Source organism: Cydia fagiglandana, chromosome 1 (assembly GCF_963556715.1).
Source record: "Cydia fagiglandana chromosome 1, ilCydFagi1.1, whole genome shotgun sequence".
In the NCBI taxonomy this organism is placed as follows: domain Eukaryota; kingdom Metazoa; phylum Arthropoda; class Insecta; order Lepidoptera; family Tortricidae; genus Cydia; species Cydia fagiglandana.
This window is the reverse complement of record NC_085932.1, coordinates 19043808-19070868: the sequence shown is the minus strand read 5'-3', so window position 1 is coordinate 19070868 and position 27061 is coordinate 19043808. Positions and strand designations below refer to the sequence as shown.

At 36.2% G+C, this 27061-nt stretch overlaps 1 protein-coding gene and 1 long non-coding RNA gene across 2 annotated transcripts in view; one reads left to right on the top strand and one right to left on the bottom strand.

The window, feature by feature from the left end:
* The window catches only part of LOC134666183 (uncharacterized), a 428204-nt gene that overhangs the window by 304471 nt on the left and 96672 nt on the right, over positions 1–27061 (bottom strand). The window lies entirely within an intron of this gene.
* Positions 1–27061, top strand: part of LOC134665510 (AFG3-like protein 2) — a 229025-nt gene that overhangs the window by 158694 nt on the left and 43270 nt on the right. The window lies entirely within an intron of this gene.

The following is a 27061-nucleotide window of genomic DNA, read 5'->3' as shown; positions in this document are numbered from 1 at the left end:
GAAATACCAATTAAATTGATATCAGTGGCAGAAATAAGTTTGATGTATTGGTCGCCATCGAAGGGAAACCTGTGGTAGGGTGACGAATAAAAAATAGAAAGCACTATACACCTAATTGATACTTATGTGTAATGACTTCATTTTTGATTAAGGCGGTAGCGGTTATCTCTTAATTGCCTACTGAGTATAAAGTGTTAAAATGCTTTATTATTTATTTGGGTATTCACTGTCATCGTTGTTACAACACCATATTTACTTAGAAGTAATTTAGTTTTACATGAAGAGATTTTTTTTTACTTAATAGTGTGTGCTTAAATCTATATAACAATTAACAACCGTTTCCTAGCATTCGTTTGGGTTCTAATTTGGCAGGTATATCTGCATAGGTATATGCAATATTGCTATTTTAAAAAGAACACGAACAATAAATTTACCTGTATGCAAACAATGTATTATTGTCTAAAAACTATTTCTTAATTCTACATTTATTGGCCTCGATATCTGCGCAATATTACACTAACTTCACATTTTGGAAGTCGCACTTTATAATTGCTAACGCCCCGTGAATGTGTTTGACGCTTAGTAATGAGTTTGGTCCAAGTTGATTTAACTAAGGTGGCAAGAGCAACGTCTTATTGCACTATATAGTATGTCTATTCGATAGAAAAGGTTCGGCGCAGACATCCATCTTAGATTAAAGCGCAAAGGATTAATAAGATGAATATTTTAAAACTACTTGACGATGTTCAACTTGATTTTGCTAAAGTAAGTAAAGTAAGGGAGTGTTTCCTATATCCCTACTAATATTCTTCTTCTTCCTCGCGTTATCCCGGCATTTTGCCACAGCTCATGGGAGCCTGGGGTCCGCTTGACAACTAATCCCATGATTTGACGTAGACACTAGTTTTTACGAAAGCGACTGCCATCCCTACTAATATTATAAATGCAAAAGTAAGTCTGTCTGTTACGTCTTCACGCTTCAACTACTAAATCGTTTAGATTTTCAAAGCATACAAACTTAATGGTTTTAAATAATTATAAAAGATATATTATGTCTTAAAAAAAACACAAGTAAAGTTTCCGAGACTATTCAACGTATGTATTGTGAAGCTCGATCCGCACCTCTGTACGGGGACTTAGGAAGTCAAGCTAGGCGAGCCGTCGAAAACAAAGGCGATGACGATGTTATGCGGTCGCCTCCGTTACTTAGCTTACTGTTTTAATGAGATTCAAACTTATGTCATCAGTTCGAAGTTTCAATTATTAATTGTCACAATATGTACATGCGTCCAAATATATTACAAGAAAAATGAGATGCCTACGGACGGAAAAAGAGTTTTGCAAGACGACTTTTAAAGTACCGTAAACACATTAAGTACCTTCAGGTATGTACTTTTACATACTCGTAATGTAAAGTACAAGAATTTATAAGTATGGTCAAAATTCAAGTTAGTGTATAATATTTATGAAATTTTACATTTACTCAACAGAATATATTATGTTGAGTAAGTATATGATATTAGAAAAATCATTAGTGAAAATTAATGTATAATTCAAATAAGCTCATCAATAATCATCGTGTAATATTAGTATTTGCATTCGAACGCTAAAAAACACAATAGTATTTCTTTAAATAGCACACGAACAGGATAAGTAGTCATCCCTGACAGGATATGTGTTTGTATTTGTCAACGTCACATCCCCACTGGTCCCGCATCGAAATAATGCGGACAAAAAAACGCGAATTCGTGACATTTTTTTCCACAAATGATCCGTGTCGAGTCGGCTCTCTTATTAGATTATCAGGTCGATTTGCAATTCCGTGTGTTCATACATGTTTATTTTACGGAAATGAATCGCAATTTGGTAGAGGGGTCGTATTGTTGACTCAGGGTAATCCATGTACATAAATTTTGTGATCTACGTGTTGCATAAGTATCATGTTTAAAAGTAATTGTCTTATGTAAGATTATCTAACATTATTAAATAGTTACCTACCCATTATTCAGATAATGTATGTGGGTTGGTACCTACATTAAGGATTTACGTAATTACTTCCGGTATTATCGGAAATCTCAGTAAATTAGTCAGCGTAACTAATATACTAAAAATATTTACATTGTATTTATACTACACATTATAATTGTTTATTGATTACATACTACGCTTGGTACGTTTGACCCTCCCAACGATTTGCCACGTGTCTATTTGATTAGTTCTCAGCTTCATTGCATTTCAGAATATACTATTTTATACTAATTTATACTTTATTGCTACTGCCCTAAGGCGATTACATTTGAACTCTCCAATTTAAGTGGTTATTTTAATCCCTATCCAATGTTATTTCAATTCAAAACGTACCGTCTTACCTTTAAGGGCTGTTGTTGATTGTTCCGATGTCAATAAAAAGGCTTTTTAATCCGTTGTATGAACATTGAATTACTTGACCGCCCGTAGTTTTTGCTACTTAGCACAAAGGTGCTTTGTCAAGCAAGCGTGCGTCGAGGAAATTACCCGCCGCGCCGTTGTCTCGCACATTGGAGTAAGATTATATAGTACGAGTTATAGTTCTATAATTATTAAATGATCGAATTTGAATCATAATCGTATAAGCAAATAAGCGATTCCCAAATCTTTCAGTGCAAGCCTCGTACATTTTTTTTATTACTGGTGAGCTTATTGTCGAACCACTGCAGAGAGTAGCATTACATACCTAATATAATTAATACGTATAGCGGTTTTAGACATTTCTTATTTCCTTAATTTGCAATGGGTTTTCGTTGAATATTCATAATTGATGTAAGTACCGTATTAGCAGTGCCTGATGCTTTAGTTAATCACTTACAATATTGATACGCGTCATTATAGGTATGTCTATTAATATAATCAGGTACCTACCCCTTACTTACCTATAGTAATTAATTAACAAATTAGGAAATGACGATAGTTTAAAAATAGTATTTATAAGAGTACATGTGATATCACTAAGGCAGTAAAATTAGAATATTGAAGGGAATAGCTCGCCCTCGTGATAGATTACACTTTATAACAAAATAAAATAAAAACGCAGTATTGGCAACTCTCTGTTCTTAAATTATTTTTGCGGTTGAGCTTTCTTTAAATTACAGTTTCTCAAGATGATGTTTTACCGATTAGCTTTAAACAAGTAAGTTACTCGTATCTTACGATTTTTTTTATCGTAAACACATAACCATGCTGATTATTGAAACCTAATTATTTATTTCTTTATTCCAGACTATTGCACCTGTTAAAACTTGACGAATTTTTCATTGAAGAAGATGGACGAAAAAAGTCAAAACGGCTCCACAAAACACTGCTCCACGTGGACCAGAAAATGGATATTTATGTGTCAGTACTTCTCTCAGTGATCAGCATGTTAACCTGCCTGACGATCCCTATTGCAGCGCTCGAGAATCCCAGTGAAATATTCAAGCACAACAACATGTATATTTTGTATGCGGCAGTATCTTGGTTGGAGAGGCATGCGGCAATGATAGACCGACTAATCATAGCCCTGTTACTGGTGTTGATCTGTGTTTCGTCTCAAATGGTAATACATGCCATTTCAGCTACCAACATCAGCATAAGTCCGTGGAGAGAGCGAGGGAAATATAATCTGCCTAAAGGGTTCAGGAGTTACTACAAAAACAGAATTTACTGAAATAGATCCCGCCACCGGTCGGACAGACGCCTAAATTAAAATATGTTTAGAATTATAAAACCTTTCTAACAATCTAGGTTGCTACCTACTTTGTTACTTTGAGTTGTTGCTATTATTTTTGTCATGTGAGTGATTTTTATTTGGTTATAAATAATGTATGCGAGTTATTGTAAATTTTGCTTTTTTAAATTGGTATATGTACGGTCAGCCAAGAAAGTCGTCTACCACTTTTCGACGCTATCAATCAGATGATAGAGTCGAAAAGTGGTAGAACCACTGTCTTGGCTGACCGTGCCTTATGAAAAATATTTTATGTACCAAGTAAATATCTAAATCCAAAATTTTTGGTATTTTAATCTAATTTTCTCTCCTAGTTCTCACCTAGGTACCCAAACTTCACCTTTTCTACTATTAACTATATCTAATACTTTTTATAACAACATTTCTATTTTTTATTTTTACCTAATACATACATCTATGAATCAGAAACTGTATTATAAATCCTTGACATTAAAACAATCCTACTTTCTTAAATTAATATGTTTTCAAATTATTTTGCTCTCTCATGGCTATTCCAGTATGTCACACTGAAAGCCAGCTTATTCGCTCCTCCGTAGTGGCCATTAAAAGACACCGGATCAGTGGAATCTCAGCCATTCGCGCGGATGGTTTTATAACTCGAATACATAATTTATAGCCTGCCATCTTGGATTTACGAAGACGTGTGTAGGGACCGGGTTATTTTCGCAAATTTAGTGTGATCAAAGATTATTATCAAAGTGGATTCGACACATTCGCATACAAAAGGCTATTTACGCTTAATAAAAGCGCATCAATGAAGTAGACAATAAACATAAGCTAAGGGTTGAATAAATCCTGTTTATTTATTGAAACAATATTTCATTAAATACTTACATCAAATGTCGACCTAAACCGTATTATTATTAATAAGCAATATGAGGCAATGTTTACGTCACCAACTATTGCTGACCTCGTTGAAACAAATGAGCACCCATCTGTGGAAAAACTCGCTGCGTTTGTTAATATGTAACCGAATTAATTGTAATTAAATTATTCGTGATATTTTTAATCTAATTAAAAGCTCACTGAACCCAGGGCTTTATTAACGGCACGTCGTTTACACCCTTGTATTCATTGCTAGCGTAATAGCGCTGTAACTTCATCCAACATGATTTAATGCAATTAACAGTTGGTCAAGTGCGGCATACAAAGGGTTCGGTTGTACTAATTGAATATTACTATCTTTTGTTCACAACATAATGACGGTTTTTATTATTATCTTTATGCTCCTTTTTTTACTTTTCATCCCTTCATCAAACTAAAATATTGTCAGTGCTATAGAATAAATTGTTATTCCATATCATTAGTTTTGATATTTTGGTGAGTTAAAGTATGTCCTTAAGATTTTTTTAGTGTAGTATAGTTTTATTACAATAATTACACAACTAAATGGAAGAGAGATAAAATAAAATTGACGTACGTGGTGTTTGAAATTCAACTGACATAAAGCGCATTAACTCTCCAAATCCTCGAGGTTCCGACTCAGCGTAAAGACATCCATGCCGTAACTGTACTCCCGGAACTGCATACGGAAGTAGCAATAAAACTTGCCCGGATTCAAGTTTTTTATGTTATAGTTTCGGTGACTTGTTGATTCCTTAGCTCTGGCTTTGAAGCGCAGCGCCATAAATTGAATTTTCTGCTTAAGGCATTATGCAGATACCTACTAGCGCTTTCTTTAAGTTGACTTGCTTGTGAAATACACTCGTGCAAATACTGTCTGTATTTGCATTTATTTAGGTATGTACTTTGTAGGCTATTATAAGCGTTAAGCAATACGTATGGAACAGTTGCCGAAATCAGAAACTATAGAGTCGGTCGAAAAATGTAAACAGTCATGCACCAATTGATCCGCGATTTTGGTCTTTAAAACTTGGTTGATAATAATCGCATTCATGTAAACAAGTACTTAAAGGTCGCGTGTACGTTAAACGTAATCCCTATTATTAACATATCGAAATACCTACACGGCAAAATGTGTTTGCCTTTGTTAATATTTAAACATTGTAAACCGTCAATAAACATGAGATCGAAATTGTGAATAATGTGACATGTAATCAACCTTCGAAATATCAGTACAAAATTATATGAATTATGCATTAAACGACACAACGCGAGACCACCAAGCCACATGCGCTGGTATTCGTGTACGAAACCAAGTAACCAGGGGACCGTAATATGATGGTTGCATAAAACTCCTTTGAATACATACGACCCGATCTAAAAGATCTCTTTAAACCTCACCATCGTTAAGGTTGGGGGATCATGATAACGTGGTCGTTGAAAGCTCATCTAGGGTACAATAGAGAGCACATCAATCATTTTAAGATTAGACCCTGACGTTTTCGAATCAATGTTGTGTTTTGGGATTCACACAAAAATTAAAATGGATTGCATGTTGTAGCTTCGCAATCAGAATTGTGCCTGTAACCGAACGATATATAAATTTTACAAGCAAGCCTAAATAAATCTGAAGAAATACATATCTTATCTAACACTAAATAGCTATCTTTTCTTTAAATGTATCTTTTGAATACATATGATTGGGGCGCGCAGAAGTAAACGTGTATTTATTTCTCAGTGAAGTTTTACCTTTGTGACATTTTTATTATAGAGGCCCAGCTCATACATACAATTTAATTGTGGCTTTAACAATTGACGTACTTAGCATCGATATGTCCCTGGAGCATCATTCGAATTCGAAATACAGAAATCTGCTTTACCTGCTCGTAAAAATAATAGCGAAATGCACTGCAAGAAATGTCCAATCAGATTTTCAGAGGAATAAAATTCAGATCTAATAAATTCGAATGCCACTCCTGGGCCCTGCAGTGAAACGTGTTGTAAACGTTGGAGATGAGTTGATTAATTTCCTTGCAAACGTTAATAGCGAATAACCGCAATGTAATTATGAGATCAGATTAGGCTGCGGCTAGTTTCACCAGTAGAAGCGTGGAAGCCAAATTAACCTAAGCATTATCTCTGCTAATATGTTAATATTATAAATGCGAAAGTAACTCTTTGTCTGTTACCTCTTCACGCTTAAACCACTGAACCGATTTAGACAAAATTTGGTTTGGGAGATCTTTTATCAATCATAATTAATATCATCATCACACTCAGACGAAGGCACAGGCAGAAGCTAGTTATTAAATAAATAATTTGTTTTATTACCACTATTTATTATTTTTTAATTATGCACTTATTAAAGATATTCCTTTTGGTAAAAAATATGATACCTATATACCTACCTAATCTTCGGATGGTGAAATTTAAAATTACCCAAAAAGGGGTTCGTTACAATTAGACTCTTAAAATAATAATAAAAAACAGAAGGGCGAGATAATCCTTTGGAGCAGTTTCTTAGGATTTTATACCTTCTTTATTGTTACCCTTAAACTCTAAATTGCCAGGGGTCCTCTTCTTCCATATAAGCTCGACACTTATTGGGGCTACTGGCATTTGTGCTTAAAATGGTTCAAATTTAACATCGCTCGTAAAATCTGGATTATATTCATAACAGATAAAATATTTTAACGGCGATTTTGAGACTTTTATTTGCTTATGTAATCCGGATTATTATTCTTAGACAACTTTATAGCATATTTGAAACAATAAAATGGAAGCACTTTTAGAATTTATTTATAGCCAAATGAATTACGATGTCTCATTTATTTGGACCATATTTTGCACATAAATATTTAATTTTCAAATATTAAATAGTTCACTGTTATTTAGAAATAGTTAAATAAAAATACTAACATCATTCAACAAAATTCTGCATATAAACTAGCACACGCCAAAAATATCAAATTATACTTTAAATAAAATTAAATATATTTTTTAAATGGGAAAAGGTTAGGTACCTATAGCTATAAAGAAGATATGAAACTGCACCATCGATCAAAGTCACTGCCCCAAGGGACCGCGGTGGACCAAAAGTTAAATTGCTTTCACACTTTAACTTCATATTGTTTCGTGGCTAAATTAAAACGGAAAGTCAAAGTGATTGTGGCTTTTCCTTATTTTAGCTCTCTGCGGTATATGCAATATTTAATCCCATAATTTTCACTTACTTTTAAATCCCGTGTGATATATTTTTAAGCAAAGTTTTAGGCTTTGCATAATTGCATGTAGGTATCAAAATTGAATTATTTCATTTCTATAAACTACCTGAACGATATTGGAAACCGTCGAGACAAACACACATTAATATGAAATTAGTCACCATTGAGCCAGCGGCCGTAAATTAACATTGGAGTGAAATTCCACCCGACAAGACTCGCAGCCACAAGAGTTTCAGTCGGATAGAAATGCTGAATAAGATACAATATTTTTATGCTTTTTGTTTTAAGCCCTCTGTTTTAATGACTATAACTAAACGGTGACTTATTATGCCATGCAATGAACGCCACGCATTGCCGATCATTATATTTATTTATTTAACTTATTTTTTATTTATAAAGAGAAAACCACAACAAGAGCTCAATAAAAATAGCGGATATAAGAAATACATTTTACGTGGATTTTTTCATGGTGTGATAAAGTGTACAATATGTATAGGTACGTCATCTACCTACGAGTAAAAATTGTGACGTGTAGAGATAAAAGAACAAGAAATATGAAAACGGAAACCCCGTTAGACCCGTCTATAATGTGAGTTAATATGTATTCAAAACGCGAAAGTTTAAAATATTATATAAGAAAAATGAATTTAAGAATCACTTCTATTCCATTTTATGACGAAACATGACAAAGTCGATACCAATACAGAGCTTAAGCGGAGGTAGAAACTGACAAACCATTAGCACATGCGCATTGTATTGCAATTACACTGATGCATTTGTACGCAGAACAATTTGTAACTTAATTGACTTTGTTTTAACTGCACAAACAAATAAAAATACAGGTTCGTCAATAATACAAAAAAAAAAACAATTAAGTTCTACCACGCGTATTCGGGAAACGAGATAATCACAAGATCTAGAAACGATATAGAGATCAACTAGATTTACATTAGATATCGACTAGATGTGACTTGGGTATCTAAGTCATAACTTGTCGAAATCGTTCAAGAGGGCCTCCAGAATCGCGGAAACGTCAAATTTGACATATCTATCTTACAAATATCTTTAAATTATCCATATCGTAACTTGCTGAGGTCTAGTAGAGTTTTATTACCATTTTTTAAGAATAGAGCCGTACATGTTTAAAGTACTCAGTGAATATTTTGTATACTGTATGAATCAAAATCTTTTATATTTTTATAAATCTTTTAAGTTTGTCTTGTCCTGTCTAAGTTACTGTCTCTCTCACAGTTTCACAGTTTCATGGACTTGGACTTAATACTTTATTGCACTTCTAATATTATAAATGAAAAATTGTGTTTCGATTTCAGAATATTGTTGCTCAATGGTGCAAAAAGAGTTTAACTGATTTGGATGGAATTTGGCACACTGCTTGCATTACGGGGTCCCTTTGTTTCCCACAAAGTTTTAAGTCATAATGTATTGTATGTCATATTATCGTTAGTCATAAAACTGAAACCGTTAACTTTTCAGGATTTTCGTAAGGTTATTCTGTAGATAGGTTCGGTTAGGTTAGGTTTTATGGCAGTCCTGAAAAGTTACGCGTTTCTGAGAAAAACCAATTATGACTAACGAAAATGCGGACAAACAATACATTATGATTTAAAACTATTTGGGAAACAAAAGAGACCCTTGCATTACATTTAAAAAAAAAATGGATGAATGGTTTGATAAAATAGAATAGGTAGGTACCTTACAACTTTCCTTTTATTTTCAAGTTTATTGTATTTTAATTTTCAAATGATGTAATGGGTCTATTGCCTGAATAAAATAAACATTCATTCAAAAAAAATACTAAGGAAATATACTTGCCAAGTATCCCCAAGTAAACAGTGCGATATTGATAAATGCCGCGGTGTAGCTGTCAATACGCAATGCTAATATATGGCCGCAGTTATGATTTACGACCAGAGCTTCATTAGCCTCCTGCATATAGCATTTTCGTTATCTATAATTACGCGGTAATCCTTTGACAAGCCATTTAACATTGTCAGTGGACGGAACTATGGGATAGTGTCAATTAGAATTAACGTTATTATTTCGTGTATGTATTAACAATTAATTTACATTAATATAGTTTGACCATAAATCAGAAAAATATTGACTTAAGCCCAATATTTTGAGCAGTCTTAGTAAAGACTAATAAAACGTCATAAGATCAAATTAAATCCAATACTTAGAGCACTCTTAGTAGAGACTAGTAAAACCTCCCAAGATAAAAATTTACACATTTATTTAATTAAACTTATTAAGAAAAATATTCCTTAAATATTAAATACAGCTTAGCAAAAACACAGCCGCTTAAAAAAATATATGTATTACTGATATTTTATATTTGGGTAAGTACTAAACCCAATATTTAGAGCAGTTTTAGTAAAGACTAATAAAATCTCGCAAGATAAAATTTACACATTTATTTAATTAAACTTATAAGAAAAATATTATATAGTGTTTATCAAAAACACAACCGCCTAAAAAAAGATATGTATCACTGATATTAGCCGTATTTGGCCATCGGTTTAAAGGGAAAAATACACAAAGGCATCCAATTTAGCAAAGTATCGTGCTTTCGAGGAAGCTACCTATTCAGAGCGACAATATTTAGATAAGGTGCCCTATTTGCTTTCTATTTTCTCGAATAATACTTTCAAAAGATCCGCAGACGGATACGTGATTTCTGTTAGTGTATTTTTATCATACAAATATTATTATTTGTTGAGTGCTTCCTTAGTTGAGGCTGCCCTTTAAAGCTTATTTTGAAGTGAGTGTATTTTGAGACGATTTAAGTTATAGAGCATCAAATACTACCAAAAGCCCGCAGAGATTTTAGTAGATAAAAAATTATTTAGTAAAACGTAGATCAAGATTTATATTTGACACCATCGTTTCTGTAGAAGAAAAAATACATCTACGGTATGTAACATTAATGGATTGTACTATCAATGACTTTTTTCCAGCTTATTATACTTCGAATGACCCCATTGTTTGATGTAGCTAATAAAACTATTACAGAAAATTTAACCTACAAAAAATAATAACCTATAAAATGAGTAGAAAATAGGTAAACCACAAATCACTGGACATCTTTCACCTTAAAAAAGCATTTGTCGTAGAAAAATTAAAACGTTTTGAATCTCCGTTATAACATTTTAGGCCCATAACTACATAACATTGTAAAAAAAATTACGATTTATAAATCCATCAAAGGTTTTATTGGAATGTAGTGTAGTATGTCCCACAATAAAATAGAAATAATCTAATGTCAATTAAAATGTGTTGATTTACAGTTGAACAGGAGTAAACGATTGGTCCAATTACCTAACATAAGCCAATGGAACTTTTATGTTATTTCCATCACAAGGTTTCAAGCCAATTTTAATTATTTATTTCAACTAATGGAAATACAGACAGGTGAGTTACGGTAGGCAACATTCCACCGGAATAGTGAATTAAGAGGAAAGCCTTTAAAAAGGACATATTTATTCAGTACTTCCAATAACCCTGCCGCTGGGACAATGGAACGTTGCACTCGGGCTTAGCGAAATATTGTGGTATGAAAAATAACCGAAAAGCGATATTGCTCCGGTATACTTGTGTTACCGTGAAATCTTAGAAGCCGGTGTTGCTCGAAGATATAACTAGATATTAATGACAGTTCTAAAGTAAATACAAACGGTTTATGTCCAAAGAACGGTTCAAAATGAAACAAACTAAGCTATGTATGTTTTTTGCAGATATAGGTTCTGTTGGCACACACAATACAAGCAACACAAATTCAGATTTTAAAAAATGACATTAATTTGAGCATTATCACAGTCGCGGTAGACGATGTAAAGTTTTCTTAGAGTTGTTGTGTGAGAAAAGTCCAAGGTAAAGGCAGTTGGCGCACTATAAACTCGGCCTGTGTCAAGCCGATGATAGCTGACTGATTTACAATGACAATGGTCACAATCCGCTACTGCTTATTCACTAGAACCACATCTCGGCAACATTTCGCCAGTGTACGCACTAACTGTACATCACGACACACGGACGCTCGTACTAGTTGTTAATTTTGCACGAAACGCCTCTGCTCTAGTGGTTTATTCCTATAGATATTCTCGAAGGTATGTTCGCCGAGCCTTATTTATAACGCTTTAAGGATCAAATTGCCTTGACAAAACGAAGGCCTCTGGGGGGTGATTTAAAGTCAACGAATTTCCCGTGACTGGGTAGCGTTTGGTGAGACAGGATGGAAGTCTTCGGTTATATACTGGATGGCAAACTATGCGCTGCAAAATATAGAATTTATTGTGCACATATAGTACACTGGCAGGTAAAGGCGGGATTCCAGCAGTGTGCGGCACGTGCGGCACAAGCATTTTTGTACTGAATATGCTTGTGCCGCACAGTGCCGCACACTGGTGGAATTCCGCCTTAAGAGGTACAGCGAGCTGTAAAATTGCATGGACACATTATGGATGAAATTAACGTACACAACATATTAAAAGTTTTTGTTTTTACTTGTATGTTGACGAAATAAAATTTGTACCGATTCTCCAACCAAATTGGTCGAGAAATTTGTGCAAATTGTAATATAAGTCAAGTTAGCTAGCAGGTATATGTATGTAGTTATAGACTTACATACACTCATCACTGCAAAAACAGGGCAAACAAATTAATTAGTTCACATCTAGGAAATTGCAATTATAAGCCAACAAAAGGCCTTCTTACCGTGATCCAAAAACCATCCGCCATACCTGACCTAGTAACCCTTCGTACTCGTCATCGTAACCCTCGAGTCCCCTTGTGTTGGACTAAATAATACTCGCTTCATAGTCGAGCAAAACTATTACACAATTAATATTTTGCATATTACAAATTTGAATAAATTACCTCATAATTTTTTTTACATATTCAGCCGTATTCGAACAATGAGATACATGCATCTCATTGTTCGAATACGGCTTATTGTTTGATTAACACATGTTAATCAAACAATAAAATTAGCACATGCTTATAGGCATAGATCGTTGCGCACTAATTTTATTTTGCTTTGAAATCATAAGGTCACCATTTTAGTAAGGGTAGGCCTAGGCCTCATAATGAGATAACATTTTCACTGATGTGCAAACTGTGCACTAAACGCGATCAGGGCCCGTAGCCAAATTACATTCGCTCCGTGTCGATTCGATCTCTACGATCGCGAGCGACTGGTCGATAATGTTTATAATAACCTAGCCAAGAGGCAATCTTTTTAGTTAACGCTCATTCGACGCGCCAAGTCGGTAAAAATTAATTTTTGTCTGTGGTTCTCGTTCAAAACCGTCAAGAAACGTCATCTGTCAGCTGTCAAGAGTGTCAAGTGAACAGCGAATCTAATTTTGGAGAAAATAATTGTTTTATCGGTAAGCAAATTAAATATTTTGGTATTTTTCTAACTTAGTTAATCACAATTTCGTGATAAAATAACTCTATATAGTGTAATTTTTGAAGAGTGTGTTGTTAATTGCATATAATTTTGACCTAAAGTTTAACAATTTCAGACAGCCGTCGTCCCCGCAGCCCCAACCAAGGCGGCGGTGCAGCCAGAGCGGGCAAGAGCGGGCTCCGCGGGCTCTTCTTCCACGCTGAGAAGTCCTCGCCAAGTTGGCAAGTACAGTCAAAGCTGCCGCTGCAATCTTCATGGCAGTTACCAGTGCTAAGGACATGCACTGCTGGCTTACTTGACCAGAAGAGACAATACTTTAAGCGTTAGTAATGATTCAAACTGTGAAGTGAAATTGTGGACAGGTTTGCCCGAATCAGTGTAACCTCAGTGAAATCATTTACTTCATAGACTTCAAAAATTTTCGAAATTAACAAAAGTCAAGCGGACATTGAATACATAGATGTTATGCATTAGATAAGATAAAAGCTGCCTGTGAAACCAAAACTAATAAATCATATTGTTACTTAATATTATTTTTTTATTACCTACTGTCTTTGCTTTTTGTTCATATTTAACCTTTTGTATGCTCCTGTCAAAAATTTGTAATTTATATATCAATCATAATTAAATAAAATAAAATAAATAAATAAATATTGGGGACTATACACATACTTATATACATAGAAAACACCCATGACTCAGGAACAAATATTAGTGTTCATCACACAAATAAATGCCCTTACTGGGATTCGAACCCAGGACCATCGGCTTAGCAGGCAGGGTCAATACCCACTAGGCCAGACCGGTCGTTTTATAAGGACAACTTTTAAAAATTAATGCTTTTTTTAAAGTTGAATATAGGTAAGTACATGGGAGCAGATCTGCTCCTAAGCATACCAAAAGTTAAGGTGGTAACCACCATAAATAAATGAAACTATGATTGGGTTAAAAAATTAATTTATTTTATTGAAAATCTGTTAATGAAAGATGCAGCAGGTATTTTTTGCGGGCAGCATGAAAACAGTAGCCATGTTTGTACATATATTATGTACAGTGTTTAAAAACAGTAAAACAACACTCAATATATTTTTGTGGTTGTACATGTGACATAGTTTCTTCCCTTGACCCTGGCTTTGGAGCACCATAAAGTATTGGTTCATATGCCAAGGCTGCAATGAATATCCAAAATCCAAGTCACCTGAAACAAAATGAATGATTAGTTTTTCAACAAACTTTGTAACATTTGGTTATAACACTTATTCTCTACCAGTCATATGACAAAAAAAACTAAATGTTTTGTGTAAGTATATGTTAAGATTATTTTTATATAGTGTGTAGGTACAGTCAGCTGCAGAGAAAAGGTACCACCGCTACATAGAAGTTTGTATGCAGGGGTGGTACCTTTTCTTTTCAGCTGACTGTACCTGTGCCTGCCAAAAGAAGTCATATACAATATGTTTCATAATATAAAAAAGTTTCAATAATATGGTTGATAATAGATATGTATGACAACAGCCCGTCTGGCCTAGTTGGTAGTGACTAGTGACCTTGCCGGTTAAGCTGATAATCCTGAGTTTGAATCCCCGGTAAGGAAATTTGTGTAATGAGCACAGATATTTTGTACCTGAGTCATGGGTGTTGTCTATGTATTTAAGTATAGTTTGCCAAAGGACTGTCTCATTTCAAACAAAGACAGAGAGAATCATACTAGCTTTGTCATATACTAGTACTAGCACCCAAAAGATAACTATGAGTATAGTTTTCCTGGTTCTTACTGACTGACAAATTGGTTTGACCATCTATATATAGTTATCTAAGTACCCTAAGTACCCACAACACAAGTCTTCTTGAGCTTACTGTACAGTCCGACAAGAAATTGTAGAAATTAAAAAGTAGTAACACTGTAGTCTCGTCCCTTTCAAATCAATTTAAGAAAATGGGATGACACTACAATATTGCTAGTTGTTAGTGACCTTGCCTACGAAGGTGATGGTTTTGCTTCCCGGGAAGGGCATTTATTTGTGTGAAGAACATTTGTTCCCGAGTCTTTATCTACATTTGTAAAGCCTTTACCTATATACCTTTGCCTTTACACATTCAATTCACTTTCCTATTGAAAAACAAGTGCTTGCCATTGTGCATATGGGTACCAAATTTAATCTACACCGATGAACGGTTTATATTTGATGACGTAACAGGAACACATTTGTTATTTTAGCATTAATAACATATTTTATATACTTATTAGTAGGTATAGTAGGGATAAGTTATTGACTCGCTCTTACCTTTGTAGGGACGTTGTTACGTGTTGCATTTGTGGGTGCATAATCCATTTTTCCATGACACTGTCACTATAGATAGGTAGATATTCAGCGCCTCGGTCACATTGGATCCTTTGGGTGAAATGCTGCGTACGGCCCACAATCCTTTGATCGTAGCAGTCCTTTCCTAAGCAGTTTCAATAGAGGCGATTTTTCAGACGGCGCCTGCGTCTAAGCGACACTTCCGCGTTGTTCGCCGCCCACAATGATGTTGAAGTATGCTTTTTACTACAAATTCTAATTTACAAACACTATTATTCGGTATTTTCTTGTGCTTCGATAAGTTATCTGCAAGGGGATAGCTCGCGCTACGTAGCTACACCTAGGAGGCGATAACGATTTGATTTCGCTTGTCAAAAGTGTCACTTGGCTAGCCAATGTATGACAGATGGCGAATCCCGGTAACGAAAGTTTTGCGTTTCGTTACAACATTGCAACTTGGCTAACATTTTTGTATTCGTTAATATTTTTCGACAGACTCATCTACGGTACCTGTCATTCCCATACATTTTTTATCGATTCGTTAGCGATATCTTTTTTCGAAATGTGTTTTGGCTAGGCCCCCAGGATTACGTTACGCGCTACGAAGAGTTTTAGCTACAAATCGGCCTAGCGCTACGAAAATAATAGTCACGCTAAGAAAGAGACATCTTTATATTCCTTGTTTACAAATTTATTAAAAGTACAGGTAGAAATATACTTATTTTATGTAGATAATTAATTTAGCTCTTTCTATTCGAAGCACATATTTTCTATTTGAAAGATCATAATAACGTTTAAAACCTAATGCTTCACCTGAAAATGCAGAAAGGTGAAATAACTTTCCAATATGCTTACCAATATTGTACTTATACTTTTGAACACTACCTATGCTAGTGCATGTGACTAATGTTTGATTTCGGTAGCACTGACTCCCTAAATGTAACACGGTTTAATGCTAGTTATATTAACATCAGTAATAAATTCACGCGTGAATTAACGTACCGGTAATTTGATTTATTGACCGCCGGTAAATTTATTACGTTCAGTATCACTGCTATTTCACGATACATCTCTATTACCGGATGATAATCAGTGCTTAAGGCTACGTTCACACGGCGACTATTCGATTCGATATTTTCTCGCATACGGTTTTATCGTATACGGGACGTCTGTTCACATGGCGCAAGATCCATTCGGTTTTTTCTCGTATACGGTATTCACGTATACGTGACAGTCGCTCACACGGCGTCTATTCGATGCATTACCTGCCGCCACACCACCAGTCGTTGAGTGCACGCCGACATGGATCCCCGTATTCCAATTCTTTTATATGTTTATTTTTTTGTTTATTTATTATTATTACCTGTTAAACATACTCTGGTACAGTGGTCGTCACGTGTTGAAGATCTTATGGTTAAAATAAAAATCATGTCTTCTGAATATCACGTGGTTTTATTTTAGTAATCGATAGTAAAAAAAATCATGTAAAAACTTGTATAGGTAAAATAAAATAAAATAGGGACCACACAAAATTGGCAGCTATCTAGTGGGCGGAAGCCATATTTGCAAGAGATTTGCGCCCCGCGCGCGTCTCGTATACGAGAAACCAGTTTGTCCGTGTGAACGACTCAACGTAAACGTAAGCGCCACTGAGTATCGCATTCGATAAAATCGTTTCGAGAATCTCGCATTCCCGGTGGCAAGACCCTACGGTATACGGTAAAAAATATGTCTCGAATACGAGATTTTCTCGTATAGACGCCGTGTGAACGATTTTCAGAGTTGCCATACAAATTTTGCTGTCACTACGATATTCGATAAAATCTCGTATACGGTATACGGGAAAAATGACGCCGTGTGAACGTAGCCTAATATTATTTGTAAGTTAAATGAGCCCCGTATTTACGAAAGGTCTTTTGTTTATAATTTTGATTTACTTTGCATGCTCGTATTCTAAACTCATATTAATTATTTATTTTATTTAAAGTTTTTGCACAGATCATAAAAATAATATACAAATGGCGGACTTAATGCCTAATGGCATTCTCTACCTGTCAACCATCGGGCCAAACTGAGACATATATAAAAATGGTGCAAGGAGAACAGAGTAATTATAATACCAATACACGAATTAGTTGTATTCATAAGTACCTACTTTAATTCTTCATCAACATCATCATCATCTCAGCCATAAGACGTCCACTGCTGAACATAGGCCTCCCCCTTGGACCTCCATACGTGCCGGTTGGAAGCGACCCGCATCCAGCGTCTTCCGGCGACCTTAACAAGATCGTCTGTCCATCTTGTGGGTGGACGTCCTACGCTGCGCTTGCTAGTCCGTGGTCTCCACTCGAGCACTTTTCGACCCCATCGGCCATCTTCTCTGCGTGCAATGTGGCCTGCCCATTGCCACTTCAGCTTGCTAATCCGGTGGGCTATGTCGGTGACTTTAGTTCGTCTACGGATCTCCTCATTTCTGATTCGATCACGTAGAGAAACTCCGAGCATAGCCCTCTCCATAGCTCGTTGAGCGACTTTGAGTTTTGAGATGAGGCCGATAGTGAAAGACCACGTTTCGGAGCCGTAAGTCATCACTGGTAACACACATTGATTAAAGACTTTCGTCTTGAGGCACTGAGGTATGTCGGACGAAAAGACATTACGTAGTTTCCCGAACGCTGCCCAACCGAGTTGGATTCGGCGGTTGACCTCTTTCTCGAAGTTGGACCTACCTAATTGGACTACTTGTCCTAGGTAGATGTACGAGTCAACAACTTCGAGTACCGAGTTCCCAACAGAGACTGGGATGGGCACAACATTGGCATTTGACATAAGTTTCGTCTTGTCCATGTTCATTTTCAAGCCCACCTGTTGTGAAACTCGGTTGAGGTCATCGAGCATCATGCTGAGTTCCTCCATCGACTTTGCCATGACTACGATATCGTCGGCAAACCGAAGGTGAGTGATGTATTCGCCGTTGATGTTGATGCCAAGTCCTTCCCATTCCAGGAGCTTGAAGGCGTCTTCCATTACGGCAGTAAACAGTTTCGGAGAGATAACGTCTCCCTGCCTTACGCCTCTTCGCAATGGAATCGCCCTCGTGCTCTGCTCCTGTACTCGGACCGACAGGGTGGCGTTACTATACAAACACTTCAACACTTCGATGTACCGATAGTCAATATGGCATCGCTGAAGAGACTCAAGCACCGCCCATGTTTCCACCGAATCGAAGGCTTTCTCATAGTCCACAAACGCTAAGCATAATGGCAAGTTATACTCTTCGGTTGTCTGTATAACTTGCCGCAGCGTATGGATGTGGTCTATGGTACTATAGCCTTTTCGGAAATCGGCTTGTTCGGGAGGCTGGAAGTCATCAAGTCTGTGTTCGAGACGGTTCGTGATGACCCTTGAAAACAGCTTATAGACATGGCTCAGAAGCGTGATGGGTCTGTAGTTCTTCAATAGGTTGTTATCACCTTTTTTGAAGAACAGCACCACCTCGCCTCTATTCCATGTTTCAGGCGTTATGCCCTCGGACAAGACGGAATTAAAGAGCTTCTGGAGGACTTTAAGTACCGGTGTTCCACCCGCTCTCAGAAGCTCTGAAGTGATTCCGTCTTTGCCCGGCGCCTTGTTGTTCTTAAGCTGCTTCAGGGCCATCCTAATCTCGTACAGACTGATGTCCGGGATATCTTCGGTATAATGTCGGGACAGCTTGGCTCTTGGATCTCCTACCAAGCTGTCAACGGGCTTTGCGATCGAAGTGTATAACTGTCCATAGAACCTCTCGATCTCACCTAAAACCTCCGCTTTGCTCGACGCTATGCTGCCATCTTCCCGTTTCAACTTTGTCAGCTGGCTTTGCCCAATAGACTTGTCCTTTGCGAACACTTTGGAGCCTTGGTTTCGCTCAATAGTATCTTTAATACGGTTAGTATTAAAGAGACGCAGATCATGTCGCAAGGACTTAGATATACGTCTATTGAGTTGCCTATATGACTCCGCGTCATCGGGAGACTGCAACTGTAGCGAGCGTCGTTCAGCCATGAGGTTTAAGGTTTGCTCGGTCAATTTCTGAGGTCTATCTTTACGGCGGAATCTAAAAAACTTAGACCCTACTGTGTGGACAGTTTCCACTAGCCCGTCGTTGATTTCGTCCACTGAAGCCAAGTTCTCTAGGCAAGCAAAGCGGTTAGAGAGCTCGAGTTGAAAGCTTTCGGGGTTTTGAACATGGGCTCGAGTAGGTCGGAGCGTAGACTTCATCAGGCTGGACCTTTCAAGTTTAATATTGATATTCAGTGTGCCTCTTACGATTCGGTGATCACTACCGGTCTTTACCCTGTTGATCACAGAGACATCACTAAATATCCGTTTCTTGTCGGTCATGATGAAGTCTATCTCGTTTCTCGTGGAACCGTCAGGACTCATCCAGGTCCATTTCCTGTGAGGCGGCTTCTGGAAGAAAGAGTTCATCATGAAGAGTTCCTCTCTCTCCAGAAAGTCGGCCAGCCTCTGACCCCTAGGGTTCCGTTGCCCATACCCAAATTGCCCCACTCTCAACTCATCCCCGCTTCTCTTGCCCAACTTTGCGTTGAAGTCCCCCATAACAACAGTAAAGTAGGTTTTAGAAGTATGTATGGCCCTACTTACGTCCTCATACATAGCTTCTACTTCATCATCGGAGTGTGACGAGGTCGGTGCGTATACCTGAATGACCTTCAGCGAATATCTTTTGGATATTCTGAGTATTAGGTATACCACCCTGCTCGACACACTGTCGATGGTTATTATGTTGTTTACGAGGGACTTGTGAACGAGAAACCCGACACCACCTTTAATTCTTATACAGTTTTAAGTTTCATCTTTACCTTAAATTTAGTCAGGTCTAAAAGTTCTTACTTGTAGCGGACCCCAGGCTTCTATGAGCCATGAGTGCCATGACAATAAAGTCGGGGTAACGCAAAGATGATAAAAGTATATTGTAATTAAACAAATATTGTTCTATAAAAGTTATTTTCTGTGCAACATTAAAAAATCAATTTTAGCATCTGAAAATATGAAGAAAATATTGAATTGATTAACTTTATCTAACCCCTGTAATTTTACTATTTATATATCCATACTAAATGCGTTACTTCTTGTTCCAATCGACTAATGTGCTGTGGATTTAGCAATCTCTATATGAAAAATATTTTTTAATTATTCGCAGATAAATATGTGTAGGTTTCCTTTGTTCGATAATATTTTGGAAATATATTCCGAAAAACTGCCCCGGTAGTTTTAGCTATCAGTACCTCGGTTATAAAGTCACATACTTCTTTAGGTAATTTGGGAAGCTAAATGTATGAAATTTCTACTTATTTTTAACTATTTCTGTTTTCCCAACCACTGAATGTGTCGACGATCTATTCAAATGAGACATTAAAAAATCGAATCGAGACACAAGACAATAGTAGTAGTAAGTATAATAGTACCTACTTGTTCAAGGCTACATATTATTAGCATACAAAATTAACCCGTCACCGCCCAGCTGTCACCGAGTATGAACACTCGGCTGATTGGACGCGATACGTGCTCCGCTACAAGTGATATTCATTTTGATGCTACCATTACTGCGCCTGCATCAATATGGAGGATTAAAATTACAAGTCATTAACTGACTCCTAAAATAAATAAAGTTTAGTCCGTTACCAATGCAGTTCATTAAAAAGCTGCTCAAGACAGTTTTAGTAATTATATATACACCTCGTTCTTTATTTTTATTCCCGCGGAGACCTGAGAGTGGCAACATTAGCACAAAACAGCGGAGAGGGCGAATAAATCATACCAAGTGACGGCAACCACGCCCCCGCATTACCAAGTGCCTTATCTGTGCTTCGGATATTGTATTTTTGTTTTTATACGCTTTTACAGACTTGCCTTTAGGTCGGTTGTATATTGTTGAGTTGAGACTATATCTGCACATACAGGATCTAATTCAAGCTGGCGACTTCTAACTACTTTTCTTTATTTAATTTATCAGTACCTATCTTCGCATAAATAAACAAATTTGTACTAATTCCTTTTCACGCCACTGTTCGGAAATGTGGCAATAGATGGTCTAAAACCAAGCTGGAAAGTAGGCAATAGCTGTAGCACCTGAAGCACCACTACTACAATGTTTCATTGTTGTCATCATCTGTCATTGGTGACAGTTCGCTACAGCAATGAGTATCATTTAAAACATAAAAATCAATAAAAGGTCTTTTTTTGCGCAACTTTTTCCTTCAAAAATAAAATTAGTTTATTTATAGCACCAATATCTTGTTTAAAAAAAAAGAAATATCAAAACCATTCACTTCATTTTTTTAACAATTATCCATTCAGTTCACGCTTAAGGCGTTTTTTACTTTTGTAGCTTTTTGTGGTTTTATTAGAAAAAACGCTTCTAATTTTAGAGTCGGTTTGAAGCAAATAACAGAAAAACGCCTCTTAAAAGTGGTAAAAAAAGTAAAAAAAGGCGGGATCTGAAAATACCTACTGGATTGGATAGTGTAAATTATGTTTGACTAAAAAATATAAGAAACGCGTATCTACGCTCGCTATAAAAATGAGTTCTTCTAGTGAAGAAAATGATATTCTTACGCTGACGCCTACCGAAATTCAAGAGACGGTACAGGCAGTGGCTAGTAATTTGCTACCAGAGAAATCGCGGGCTAGTACTTATAGTTATGCAAATGTTTTCTTATTTCCTCGCAGTAGTCGTGAAAAGCACTATGTAATGCCTCGGCCGGAAACGCTAAAGATGGACTCGTATTATTCGAGGGCCTCCACTAACGTGTCGGCCCTCGAACTCACTCGTCCATCTTTTAGCGATTTTCCGTCCTCTCCTACAATGTACTATATTTTCAAGTTAGGTAAACGTACTAGTGCTCGAGTGCAAAAACCCAATAGATAACCGATCACCAGTACGTTGACCTTATAACAATCTAGCATTGAAAAAAATAGGTAACTTCGCTTTAATAGATCGCTTTTTAACGATAAGACCGCCTGTTGTTTACCTCTGCTTGTATTTCTGTTTTCTTTTGTATTGTCTTCTTTTATTGAGGTGTGCAATAATAGTACATTATTGTCGAGGCTCGGAAGTAGCTACTTGCAGGCTGAGGATTCGTTTTAAACGGACGACCTTGGGAGTCCGTTTAATTGAATCCGAAGCCAGCAAGTAGCCTTCCAGCCGAGTCATATATAGTGCTTTTCTCAAAAATGGTGCAAGAAATATAAATATCATAGAAATATTTTACAAAAGCAACGTTGTTACGTATATATTTTCACAGAAGAAAGCCCTTGCCGCCTTTTTATTTTTTTTAATAAAAATATAGAAGTGTATTTTTCTGCAGAAAATACGCCAACCTATTTGAGACAACTAAATAGTCGCGGTACTAATAATCTGTTTGGCTGTTTAATGGGCCTGTGCCTTCAATTGATATGGCCATTTCAACTTTTAAAAAGTTTGGAACTCGACAAATAATGGAATTTGTATGCAACATTGCAGTCCCAAAATCGAGACTGCAATGTTTTTAACTTTTTAATTTTTGACTGACCATAAACTAAGCGCTTCGCGACCTATTTTTTAGACGGCAAAGTCGACTTTGCCGTCCATTTTTGAGAAAAGAGTATTTGTATTGTATTGTAACTTACACTTAACCCATTCAGAAAAATCGTTAGTTGGTAAAAACGGAAGTATTTCGGTTTCAAAGAAATAATTCAATGGTAGAAATAAGTAATTATTTTTAAGTATTTCAGTCACTAAGTGATATTAATACCTATACATAATTAATATTAATAATAATATATATCGCATAAGTTAAAAGATCTTGAACTTACCAAAATAGAAACTTCAATTAATATATTTCCTTCATTGTTTCGCGCACAAAGGGATTCATTAATTAGGAATCTTACAATGGCGTCTCCACTGAAAGGGTTCCGTAGTCCGATACTAGCTGATAGTGGCCATTAATCATTCGGCAAGGTTTCGAGAAAATTCTGTGTAATAAAGATTGATGTTTAAAAACTGTAAATAATACAATATTACAAAATCACTTTTAATAAATGTAGATTAAGTAGAATGAACAAATAAATTTTAATCAGTCTACGCCAAAATCGAAATTGAAAAGAAAACGTAATTTCGTTATCGATTTTTTGTCTGTTTTTACGAGTATTATTATATTTAATTTATAAAAAAGTTTATTTTTATATTTTCGAGAAACATAATGCATAATGATTCTAAGTTGGTTTTTACTCCACATAATGTGCGATATCATGTAACGTTAAGTGAACCGTTATATTTGACTAGGCAAACCTTCCATCTTTCTAAATCCTCACATTACGGAAGATTATCGCCCCACTTTAATTACCTGTTCGCTCAGTATAGAATAGACCCACTAGTCTATTAGGGTATGGACTGCGCCGAGACTAACTTTATTTCGGTCCACTCGACCCTTCAAATCCCTGTTTAATGACCAGCCTTTAGAGCCCTACTCGCGTTGATGACGTTGAAATGAATGCCAAGACAAGAAATACATAGAGATTGACTTTTTTTGTAATTTTATCAAGCCTAACGTTTTCTTTTGTACCTACGGTATTTTATTATATTTTCAAGAAAACTAATCGCTTAGCATTTTACTAAAACCGAACTGTGACGACTAAACTGTGCACCTAAATCAGATTCATAGTGTAGGTAGAGTCAGACAAAGAAAAGTCTGCAGCGGATTTGATAGCCCACGCAGTGGAAGTGTTATTTTAAACGTCAAACTTCTATGAAATTATGACGTATGAATAGCACTTGGACTGCGTGGGATATCAAATCCGCTGCAGACTTTTGTTGGTCCGACTTTAGCAACCTGTGGGCCAAATTAAATTCATGTCAATTTAAAAAATAATTACTTAAATATGCTTTTTATAATACCGGTCTATTAACTTTTGATTATTTTGACTAATTCACAATAAGGGCCATAATATAAAGCTTTCCTTAATGATGACTCAGGCTAGACCGGGCCGGGCTGAGGCGACTGACATGTCATTTTTTAAGACGGCTGATCGGTGATCACGTGGTTCTATACATAGAAAACGAAGCGCCGGCCCGGGCCCGGCCCTGTCTAGCTTGAGTCGTCCATTATAAAGTTACAGTGATAGTATCTAATGCAGTCACGAAAGCCGCCGCCGCTGCCGTATAATTTTCGCATACGTCTGTCCGAGGCAATATCTCTATATTTACATACGTGCCTTTGTTTGGCACGTAATTACTCCATCTATCCGCTGATATATTGCCGTGGATTTGTCAACGCCGTTTAGTTACATTGTATTTGCTTTAGGCCGAGTTGGGGTTGGGACACGCTTTCAGCCTATTTAATCAAAACTATACTATTACTATCATTTACATATAAGTAATAGTATTCTTAAATATACAATACGGTAACTATTTTCCACGTTATTGTTGACTTTGAAATTTAAAGTATTAATAACAGTAGAAGATTTAAAAGTAAGCCAAAAATTGCTTTAAAATTGCTTTATACCCACTGAATAATAAATGAGGGGAACAAAATATCTCTGACACAATAATTTGCTAATTCCATTTTTTTCATTCTTTATTTTTTTTAAATTCAAAATATATTTATTTCAATAAATTAGCAATCCAATAGAGGCAGTACAGTGATCACCACACTAGACTTAGCCTGTAACCTGGGGATCTTGGAGGAGTACAGAATACCGATAATTTGAAGGAGTTTAAATGAGACCTTAATTAAGATACTAAAAGAGTCAATATACCTTATATATTATATAACAGTTTAAACCCCTTATAATTCTTACCACGTCCAGCAGTCCGAGCCACTTCTATTTCCAATTTAACCGACGTTTAACTCTGGTTTAAGTGCGAGGTATAGGTAAGCTGGTCAGGTAGTCGTAAATTAGGTATTCTTTTATACTACTTGACTGTACACGTAAACAGGATGCAGCTATAGAAGAGCCATGTCAGTGCATCCTGCTCTTGCAAACCGAAATGGTTTAGCGGACTTTGCCTGACCTGGGAAAACAATTTCAACCTTTGTAAAGTCATATGGGTAAAGCCGTAGTTATGAGGATAAAACACTAAAATCTGAATACCGCTAACCATAAAAATACTAAATTATGTATATAAAAATCTTAAATATTATCACTGTATTTTTTAATACTACCAAGCGTGGCTCACTCCGCGATTTCGTCGCTTTGCAAGTAGCTAAAAGTACATCCGTCCCACACCAATTTTGGTGGCTATAGCCATAAGCTGCGCGTGGCGCTATCGCTACCTAGCGGTCATATCTGTCCTAATCACAACAGACGCGTTTTGTTACAGAAACTTTTGTACCTAGTACTATTATTTATTCTATGATACCACTACGTAACTACTTATATCTAATTTCAATAATAAGCTACAATCGAAATGTGTAGGTATATGTAATATGTATTACATGGCAATGGCAGCATCATCCTTGACATGTAATTTGCCGCATGACTGGCTTGTCCGTGCCACTAATTGGCGTGTGTGGGGAAAATCAACAAAAGAAAGTATTCGTTTCAAAGTAGCCAACTGACCGGAAAATTGTCCTGATTTAGGGAAAGGATAGCCTGCGGGTGAACAGTGTCACAAATTTCATGAATTATTTTCTGAGCGGTATTTAAATTCGAAACACGTTCAGTTTCTAAAAAAATAACTTTTACAGACATGACATTTGTTCAATTATAGATAGAACATCACTTGATAAATCTTGCATACTTATTAGTAAAGGTATGTATTTGCTCCGATCACTTGATTGGTGTCTGACACACCAATAATACGTGTTGGTACCTAAAGTTAATGTTTGTTTCGGAAAAACCTATTATATGATAGAAAACGCATCTCAAAATCAAAATGTATCTTTGATTATAAAAATCACTTAACAACTTAATTAAGTTATTAAACCCATGTAAATACGTCGCCACATTAGTTGAGTATATTTACACACTGTTAAAATTGAGTCTTTCCTCCATGGTGGGGTAATCGACGGCGGCAATTTAATTTAGTACTAATTGTGATGAAGACATCGCGTGCGTTATTCGGGTTCCTTCCTTAAACTTTTTCCAATTCAAAGCTGACTAAACATGACACGGATACGCAATTAATTGCTATCTTTGTTTCTGTGATAATTATTTCCTAATTAAATAAAACCATTACAAATTATGTATTATTACTTAATCTATCACAGGACTACAGAAAATTTACGTAGAGAAACCGGCCCGACCCGTCCGACTGTTATAGTAAGCATCACACCAGACCCAGGATCGGAGCGACTCAATCCAGGTACGGCTTGGCTCCATCCTCATCTTGTTTTGATATTTAACGTGACATTCTGAAGGGGGTTGCTCACTGAAATATGAAAAGGTCTATGGGGTTGCTTAAGGCAGCGTTGCTTTGAGGTTACCGCTACAACCATGACGCTGGATA